General features: G+C 47.6%; 1 long non-coding RNA gene across 1 annotated transcript; it reads left to right on the top strand.

The window, feature by feature from the left end:
- Positions 1-1,104: 1,104 nt before the first annotated feature.
- On the top strand, positions 1,105-3,518 carry LOC123623154. Its single transcript, XR_006729809.1, has 3 exons — positions 1,105-1,291; positions 1,407-1,515; positions 3,177-3,518. It is a non-coding gene; the product is annotated as an uncharacterized LOC123623154 (long non-coding RNA).
- Positions 3,519-9,296: the final 5,778 nt, after the last annotated feature.

The following is a 9,296-nucleotide window of genomic DNA, read 5'->3' on the forward strand; positions in this document are numbered from 1 at the left end:
CAGCTCAAACTGGGGTCTGGGTGGCCTGGGTACTCTGCCAGCTTCCCCCTCTCCTAGGGTTAAAGCTCCAGTCCCCACCTTCACAGGGAGGCTCCGCAGTGCCATGGTCGCTTCCTGCCTCCCCAGGCTTATCTTGTACATTCTATATATCTCCAAGGTGGTTATTATTTTTATAGTTGTTTTTACAGTTGCCGGAGGCGCCCACACCGATCCACTTCCCTCTCATGGAGGAATGCTTGGCTCTGCATTCCAGCCAGGGCCACCTTCTTTCTCCAGCCTGCCTCCCTTCCCCTCCCTTCAGGGCTTTTGCATTTGCGGTTTCCTCTGCCTGGAACGCTGAAGCCGTCTACTGGGGCTACTACAGCAAAAGATCACACGCAGGGTGGCTTAAACAACAGAAATGCATGATCTCAAGTTCTGGAGAGACATCAAGGTGTCGGCAGGGTGGGCTCCTTCTGAGCACTGTGAGGGAGGGTCTGCTCCGTGCCTCTCCCCCGGCCTCTGGTGCTCGCTGGCGGTCCTTGGCGTCCCTCGGCTTGTACATGCATCCCCCGTCTCTGCCTTCATCTTCACATGACATCCCCCCTGTGTGTGTCTCTGTGTCCAAATTTCCCCTTTTGATAAGAACACCAGTCGGGATGAGGGCCCACCCTAATGACCTTGTGTTAACTCGATTACCTCTGTAAAGACCCTATTTCCAAATAAGGTCGCATTTTGAGGTACTAGGAGTTAGGACTTCAATGTCTTTTTTTTTTTTTCATCCCAACCAGACAACTCCAATTTATCCATCCATCTCGGGCGAACCTCCCCGGGACACCCCAGGCGCTGTGACCTGTTCTCGTGTACTCTTCCGTCACATTTATCATGCACTGTTGGTTTCTATCTGTGTCGTTATCAGGTCAGTACCTGTGTCCCCTCGGACGGTCAGCGTCACCAGGACAGGATCCTGACTCTTCTGTGCACCACTGTAGCCCCAAAGCCCAGTGCCTGACACAGAAAGGGGTCAAGAACTATCTGTGGCCTGAGTGAATGAACAATTGAGAGATTAATCTTTGCTAATCACAAAAATGAAGAGGGGGTCCTAAGTAAGGGCCTCAGGGGAGGTTGATGTTTCCCCCAGAGAGAATGAATTTGCTCTGGGGTCCACGAGGGCCAACCCCCTGCCCTCGCACACCCTCCTGCCCTTGGCTAATGACCACTGCCTCCCCCCCAGCTCGCGCAGTGGCACTGGGAGAGTCCGTCTCAGCTCGTCGGTGCAGGGGAGGCCTCTCGACCTCCTGGAGGGCCAGAGGTGAGTCAGAAGGGACAGTAAGGTGAACAGCTCTGAAACCGGACACCCGGCATGGAGCTGGGGGTGGTGTGGGGGAAGGTTCACAGCAGGTAACGTGCTTGCTTTAAAATTCAAGGGGCCCTGGGGAGCATTGTCTTTCAGGAAAGCATCACTCCTTGGTAAGAGGCCAAGTGTGCCCCAAGCTCCAGGTACCAGGGTTGCTGTGCCAGTGTGGCCTGTGACAGGTAACGATGGTGGGCTTTATTGTATAACCCCCTTTCTCCCCCGCCCCCCACCCACCTTCTGGGCACTACTGTATGGGAGGTAAAGACTTATCCTTTGTCGCCTCTACTTTTGCTTATATGGGCAGGGGAAGAGGGGCAGAGAGACCAAGTGGAAGCGACCAAGACACCTGGAGGGACCTTCCTTTGGCTGAATTGAAGCAACTCAGCCCAGGGAATTCCAGCCCCCAGGCTTCCCAGGGACCCTTGGGAACCCCTCATAGGCAGCAGCGTCCCAAAGGGAAAAATGAAGGGCTCCCCAGGCCCAGCCCAGGACGAGGGCCAAGCTGGAAAAAGTGACTTGGAGGCCAGTCACCACGTTTTTCCCCAGTGAAAGGCTGACTCATTGCAACAGGCCTGGGCTGGCTCGGACTCGAGCCGGTGGCTTGGAACATGCCTGGACAGTGAGTGCCTTGTCTGAAAGGCAGTCCGTGAGAAGCCACGGGTCAGGGGAGCCGAGGCCACTGCCCCGAGAAACACCCCGCACGCACGTAGCCACACGAGCCCCCAGGGAAGCAGAGCCCGGGCAGGTCCCCTCCTCCCTTCCCCTCCGAGGCCCAGTGTCACACTGCTGGGTAAGATCTACAGAGAACCTAAGCCCGCAGGGGGATGAAGCCCTTCCATCCTGAGGCTCCAGTGTTAAGGTGCTCACTCCCTGTAGAAAATGCAAACTGAAAACAACACTAAACTTACAAATGTAGAGAAACCCCAATAAGGCCTTGATTTTCCTCATAAGATGATCTCGATTTTTTTTATTATCAACAAGAAATTATTCTCTAATTTTGCGGGAATGGAAGGGAGCTCTGAACCGGCACCCGGTCTGCCTGATGGGGAATTCAGCACAGAGTCACAGACTTTGTCTCTGACCCTCTTTCCTCCTCATGCCTTTGTCCATTTTGACATCCAGGGCTCTTTCAGTAAGGACTTTTGAGTCATATGTTGGTTTAAATCCTGTCTGTGCCATCTGCTTGCTGTGTGACCTTGGGTGAGTCACTTAATCTCACTGAGTCTTAATTTCTGTAAATGTATAATGGAGATTGCACCAGCCAATGTATGCATGGTGCCTGGTGCAGTACTTAGCACAGACTCTGATATGTGCATATGAGGTCTCTTCCTGCTTTTCCCTTTGTCCTCTGCTAAGCAGTCTTTCAGGAAAGAATGTGTCAGTCATTTACACTTTAGTGTGAATAATTTTCTAAATTGTCATTCCTTCCTTTTATTCATTTAGTCAACAGATGCTTAAGTACCTATCGCATACCTAATTTGAGCTCGATGCTACCTACTCTAAATAAGAATTTCTTTTCATCCTCACAGTCATCACTACAAGATCACTAATATCTCCATTTGGTGGTTGAGGGAACAGATTCAGAGAGGTGAAAGAACTTTCCCAAGGTCACACAGCAGAGCCTAGATTCTCTTGTTCATTCAGGAAACACTGACTGAATTCCTACTTGTTTCAGGCTGAGTCCTGGGAGCACAGCAGTGAATGAGTTAGGGCCCCCGTCTTCAGACCCTCATGGACACCTTTTGGTCATCTCTCTAATTGTCAGGGCCCCTGGTCAAAGCTTCCATGTGCACGTGGGCAGGGAGAGCCTTCCCTAAACCCTTCCACTCACCCTTTGCAGGGAGTTGCCTTCTTCCCGGTGTGTAGGGCTGGCCCTGCCCAAGGCTGAGCTGGCAAAACCGAAAAAGCCTCCTGCCTCTCCTTTCCACATCGTCTCCTGAGACTCTGCTGGGTGCAGATTTCCAAGATTACTTCAAAACTCCATTATTATCCTTCTTTTTTCACTTCATGATATATATTACAGAAATAACACATGCATTGTAAAAAAAGAAAAGAAAAGAAAATAGAGAAAAGCAAAAATTCTTAAAGGAACAATAAAAATCCTGCTAAGATGGTTAAAATTTTGTTACATTGTCTGTCAGACCTTTTTCCTATGTAATCATAACACAGTTAATAATGATAATAATAATAATAATAACGGTGATGACAACACTAATTTTATAAAACCCTGACATGGAGCTTCCTCTGTGTCAGACTATTCTAAGCATCTTAGACATTTCAATTCATTTAATCCGCACAACTCAGTGGACTGATTATTACTGTCCTCATTTTATGGGTGTAGAAATTGAGGCAGAGAGAACATTCAAAAACGTACATATTGTTCTTGGTTTAAAAATAGGATCTGGGCTGGGTGTGGTAGCTCGCCCTTGTAATCCTAGCACTCTGCGAGGACGAGGCGGGAGGATAGATTGAAGTCAGGAGTTTGAGACCAGCCTGAGCAAGAGCAAGACCCCGTCTCTACTAAAAATAGAAAAATTAGCCGGGCATGGTGGTGCACACCTCTAGTCCCAGCTACACAGGAGGCTGAAGCAGGAGGATCGCTTGAGCCCAAGAGTTTGAGGTTGCTGTGAGCTAGGATGCCACGGCACTCTAGCCTGGGTGACAGAGCGAGACTCCGTCTCAATAAATAAGTAAATATTTAAAAAAAATAAAAATAGGATCTGTCTGAACATACTTTTCTTGTGGCCTAATTTCCCCGCCCTACAATAAATAAATAATAATAAACTTACTTTCCTAACATAACCTTTCATGACTATTTAGCATTCTAGCCTTTATACATAGTATAAGTTACTTAAGAAGTAACCCTGGGCCATTTTTCTGATTTTCTTTTCCTTCGTTTCCACTATGAATGCCACAGAGATGTCCAATCTTGTAGCTTAATCTTTGAAAACCTAATTAATAATTTCTTTAGGCCAACTCCTAGAAGTGGAATCATTTGGCCTCAAGATGTACATGATATAAGGTTTATGATATTTCTTGCAAACTGCCTCCAAGACAGGTGACTTTCCTGGATTGCTAAAAGAGTGTGGACTGTGTCCCATGGAGGACAGTCTGTGGTACCCATCAGAACGACAGATGCTCGTGCCATTGGCCCACAATCCCATCTGGGAGTTTGCCCCATAAATATTGTTATACACCTGCAAAATGGCATATGTGTAAAATTATTCCTTGAAGCCCTAATGGTGATAGCAAAAGATAAAAAATAATCCAAATGTCCATAATAGGGAACTGGTCAAATAAATTATAGTACATCTATACAATGAAATACTGTGCAGTTGTAAAAAAAAGAATTAAGTGATAGCATATATCCACATTTATATGTATATGTATAAATAAACTCTAAAAGTAGTTAAAACAGTGCTTACCTGCCTACTGTGGGTGAGTGTGGTGAAGGCAGGGGACCAGGATGACGGATGGGGACGGGGAGCAATTTTTTTTCACTGATAACTTTTTATGTTTTGAAGCCATCCCATACTCCTATTCAGAAAATTAGTCTGAAAAATTGCCTTTTTGTACTGTTAAATTTTTTTTAAGTATTATAGTCCTGTTGTAGTATTTTTTTTTAGAATACTCATCTTTTAAAGATACATACTGAAATTTTACAAATGAAATTGTTTGATGTCTAGATCCGCTTCAAAACAATACATGAGCAGAGGGAGTAGATATTATACATGAAACTGAATTGGGCACGAACTGATGACTATTGAAGCTGGCAGATTGATAAATGGAGGGTTCATTATGCTATTTTGGGTGCTTTTTAAGAAATAATTTATTGAAGTGGAATTCACATAAAATTAACCATTTTTAAATGGAACAATTCAGTGACATTTAATACATTCATGATGCTGTGCAACCACCACCATGTCTGGTTCCAGAACATTTCTATCACTCCACATTAAAATCCCTATGCCCGTTAAGCAGTTTCTCTGCATTTTCTCCCTTCCCCTTGCCCCTGGAAACCACCTATCTGTGTTCTGTCTCTGTGGGTTTATCTATTTTGTATATTTTATATAAGTGGAAACATATATGACCTTTTGCGCTTGGCTTCTTCCACTTAGCACGATGGCAGTGAGGTTTGTCGTGTGGTAGCATGGACCTGGACTTCATTTCTTTTTATGGCTTAGTAACACTCCCTTGTATGTATGTGCCACGGTTTGTTTATCCATTCATCTTTTGGTAGACATTCGGGTTACTTCCACCTTTTGACTCTTGTGACAGTGTTGCTATGAACATATGTGTCCACAAATTTGAGTGCCTGTTTTCAATTCTATTAGTGGTGGAATTATGGGGTATGGTAATTCTCTATTTAACTTTCTAAGGAACTGCCAAACTTTTTCCTACGGTAGCATCATCATCTTACATTCCCACTAACAATACGCAAAGCTTTCACTTTCTATACAGCCTTGGTAACACCTGCTGTTTTCTGCCTTAGTATTATTATTATTATTATTCTCATAGCCATCCTAGCCGGTACGAAGTGGTATCTCATTGTGGTTTTGATTTGCATTTCCCTGATGACTAATGACGCTGAGCATATTTTCATGTGCGTATTGGCCATTTATATATCTTTTTAGAGAAATGTCTATTCCCATCCTTTGCCTATTTTTTAATTGAGCTGTTTTTCTTTCGTTGTTTCTAATTTTGTATATGCTTTAAATTCTCCATAGTAAAAAAGATAAAGAATATTGGATATTTTATTAAAAATTTTAAGAACTTTTTTTTTTTTCAGGAAAGAGAGTGGTTTTCCCTCCTTTGTCCCTCCCTGCTTGAATTCCCTGGGCCCCTTGCATAATCCCCACCCCCACATCCCCATCCGTAATTCAGTTTCAAAATAACATATTTGCTCTTCAGTCAAATAAATAAGCACAAGTTTGTTCCCTTTTGCCCCCTCACAGGTGGGTGGGTGGAGAGGTTGGGGAGAGCAGGGCCAGGACTTAGGGGTAGCAGAGGGTGGCTGTCCCCATCCCATTGGTCCCAGCCCAAGGCTGACCCCCCACCGTCAGCCTTGTGACGCCCTGTCATCCCACCTCCATGACTGTGCTGAGATTCCCCCCGGGAAGGGAGGGCCCCATCTATAGCGAAGAAACCTTCTGGGCCCAGATCCAGCCACATCACAAGACTGGATGGCCCAGCCGCGAGACGAACATGTCAGTGGCTTCCAAGGCCGATGGGAGAGGTTTCGCCCGGCTCATGTTCTGCTGCGGCTGTCGGGCCAAACAGATGGCTCCGGGTAAACAGGGGGTGGTGCTGGGTGGGGGGTGGCTGTGAATGGCCTCAGCCTCCCTCTGGATCCCAGGGAAAGAGGCGGGTGAGGTGAGGGCAGGGCCTGAGGAAGGGGCCTTCCACCCTGTTGCTGGTGCTGTCTTTGCAGCAATAGACGAGAAAAAGCTGCTCCGGCTGATGAGGGGCGAGAAGCCCACAGCCTTCCCTCCCTTCGTGCCACGTGGCGGACGCCTCGGGGAACACTGGGTCCCAGGAGAACACACCGATCCTGTGAACACAGGAAACCACTTGGGAGCGCCACACATTCTGTCTCCTCCTGAGCCTGGCGGTGGGCTCCAGAGGCCTGAGGAGAAAAGCCTGGTGGCACATGGAGCTCTCACCTGAGATCCTGGCCCTGTTCCACAAAGCGAGCGGCCTCCTGCTTACCCCTCACCAGCCAAGTGCTGGGGTGACGGCCAAGGGGGAGAGATGGGCCAGGGTGCGGGTGGGCTGAGGGAACCCGAGAGCGACAGGAGCTGCGAGGGCAGGAGAGCTTGGAACTCAGTCTCAGTCCCCCTCCCTCCCTCCAGCAGAACTGCCTTGCCCAGGTGGTGCTTTGGCTACTGAACCTGTGTAGCTACTGCCCTGGGCCCCTCCGCCTGCACCTCACCTAACCTTAGGAGGGATGTGAGAAAAGGAATCTCCCCACCATCACCCCGGAACACTGCAATGTAGAGTTTCTTCAAACCCAGATTCTGGGTACAGCACGGTCGACCTGTAGGGTCCCCCATATGCCCCGATAGTCCTGCTGGATCCCTTTCTCTAACCAGAGAATGGGCCTATCCTTGGCTGTGGGATGGTATGTGGGGACATTTGTAAGGAAGCAAATAAAGTGTCGGGCAAATAACTTTATTCTGAGCTTGGTTATCTCATCGCACACTGGGCATCACAGTACCTACTCCACAGGCTATTCTGAGGATTAAATAAGATACTGTGTCAAAGCCTGGAATCACAGGGAACTCAGTTTAAAAGTGATCCTCCTGCCTCCCACCTCCCGCCTCCCGAAGTGCTGGGATTACAGGCGTGAGCCATCGCATCTCTTAAGGCTTCCACAGAGCCCAGTTGTTAATAACCATGCCAGAGAAAGGGTATGGCTTTGTCCCTTACATGTATCATTTCAGATGAGGTATTTCCTCTCTCTGAGCTCTAGTGTTCTCATCTATAAAATAAGCATGTTAAAAAAAAATCTTTTTAAATTAAAAAAAGGGCATGTTGATAGCTACTCTTCACAGTTGTTATAAGAAACAGAGATAACCCACATAAGATGCTTAATATAGTGCCTGGCATAAGGAAAGTCCTCAAAATATGGTAGCAATAGCTGCGATTATTACTATTTTACTATTATCATTATTAATTGAACTAGAAGGGCAGTGCAGTTTTGTAGTTAAGCACATAGACTCTGCAGCCAAATTGCCTACATTTGAATTCCAATTCACCACTGGAGCTGTGTGACTTGAAGCAAGTTACTTAACCTCTCTGTGCCTACAGTTCATTAACTGTATAATAATTGTACCTACCTCAGAAATTGCTGCAATAATTAAGTTATTGTATGTGGAGTGCTTTGAAGAATACCTGGCAAATAGTAAATGCTACAAACGTGTATGTTGTTATTGTCATTAGTAGTAATATCAATATTGGTATTATTACAATTATTAACAAGTGGGCTCTGTGAAAGCCGTAAGAGATCCACAATCAGGGCCCCGTGCAGTGGCTCACGCCTGTAATCCCAGCACTTGGGGAGGCTGTAGATGGGAGGATGGCTTGAGGCCAGGAGTCTGAGACCAGCCTGAGATACATAGCGAGACTCTGTCTCTACAAAAAATAGAAAAATTAGCCGGGCATGGTGTACCGCCTGTAGTCCCAGCTATTCAGGAGCCCGAGGCCCTTGAGCCCAGGAATTCGAAGCTGTTGTGAGCTCTGATGGCGCCGCTGCACTCCAGCCTGGGCGACAGAGCGAGATCCTGTATCTAAAAATAAATAAATAAAAGTCCACAATCCAACAAATCCACCATCCTACTAATGGTTTAGCCCCTAGAAGGAAGCTATCTGACTTTGGGAAGTTACGTCCCCTCTCTGAGCCTGCTCTTATTTATCTACAAAATGGAAATTATAATAGTACCCATAATGGTACTTCTAGGTCGTTAGGCTGCATTAATGAGCGATGGCCCGTGGGAAGCTTCTAGCTTCCAGTTAATTAGGCCCAGGTCCGGGTGCTCTGCCTAAATCCCGCTCCCTACCCCACCCAGCCCCGCAGGAGAGCGCGAGGGGGGCTGTCCCGCGCCGCTGCCAGGCCCTATTTCTGGGGGCCGAGCGATCCCGAGGCCTTGCCAAGCTTCCCCGGGGATCAGGTTTCTGCTGACGCGGTGCCAGGCACGTCTGCTTCCAGGAACCGGCAGCCGCATTTAGCCGCGGGCCGCACATGAAAGGGCTGCAGTCGGAAACGTGACGTTGTGTCAACAGGCGAGGCAGGTCAGCGCTGGGTGAGACCATGCCGGCAGGCCGGCGGATCACGCCCTGTCTGAAGGCGGCCAGATCCCAAGCCTCCGCTCCCCTGCCTCCTGCCACCTCTCCTTGGGCCCAGAGCCAGTGCTTCACCCCCTCACACTCACACACCCCCTATTTAAACAGAGGTCTTCTT

Source organism: Lemur catta, chromosome 18 (genome assembly GCF_020740605.2).
Source record: "Lemur catta isolate mLemCat1 chromosome 18, mLemCat1.pri, whole genome shotgun sequence".
Lineage (NCBI taxonomy): Eukaryota > Metazoa > Chordata > Mammalia > Primates > Lemuridae > Lemur > Lemur catta.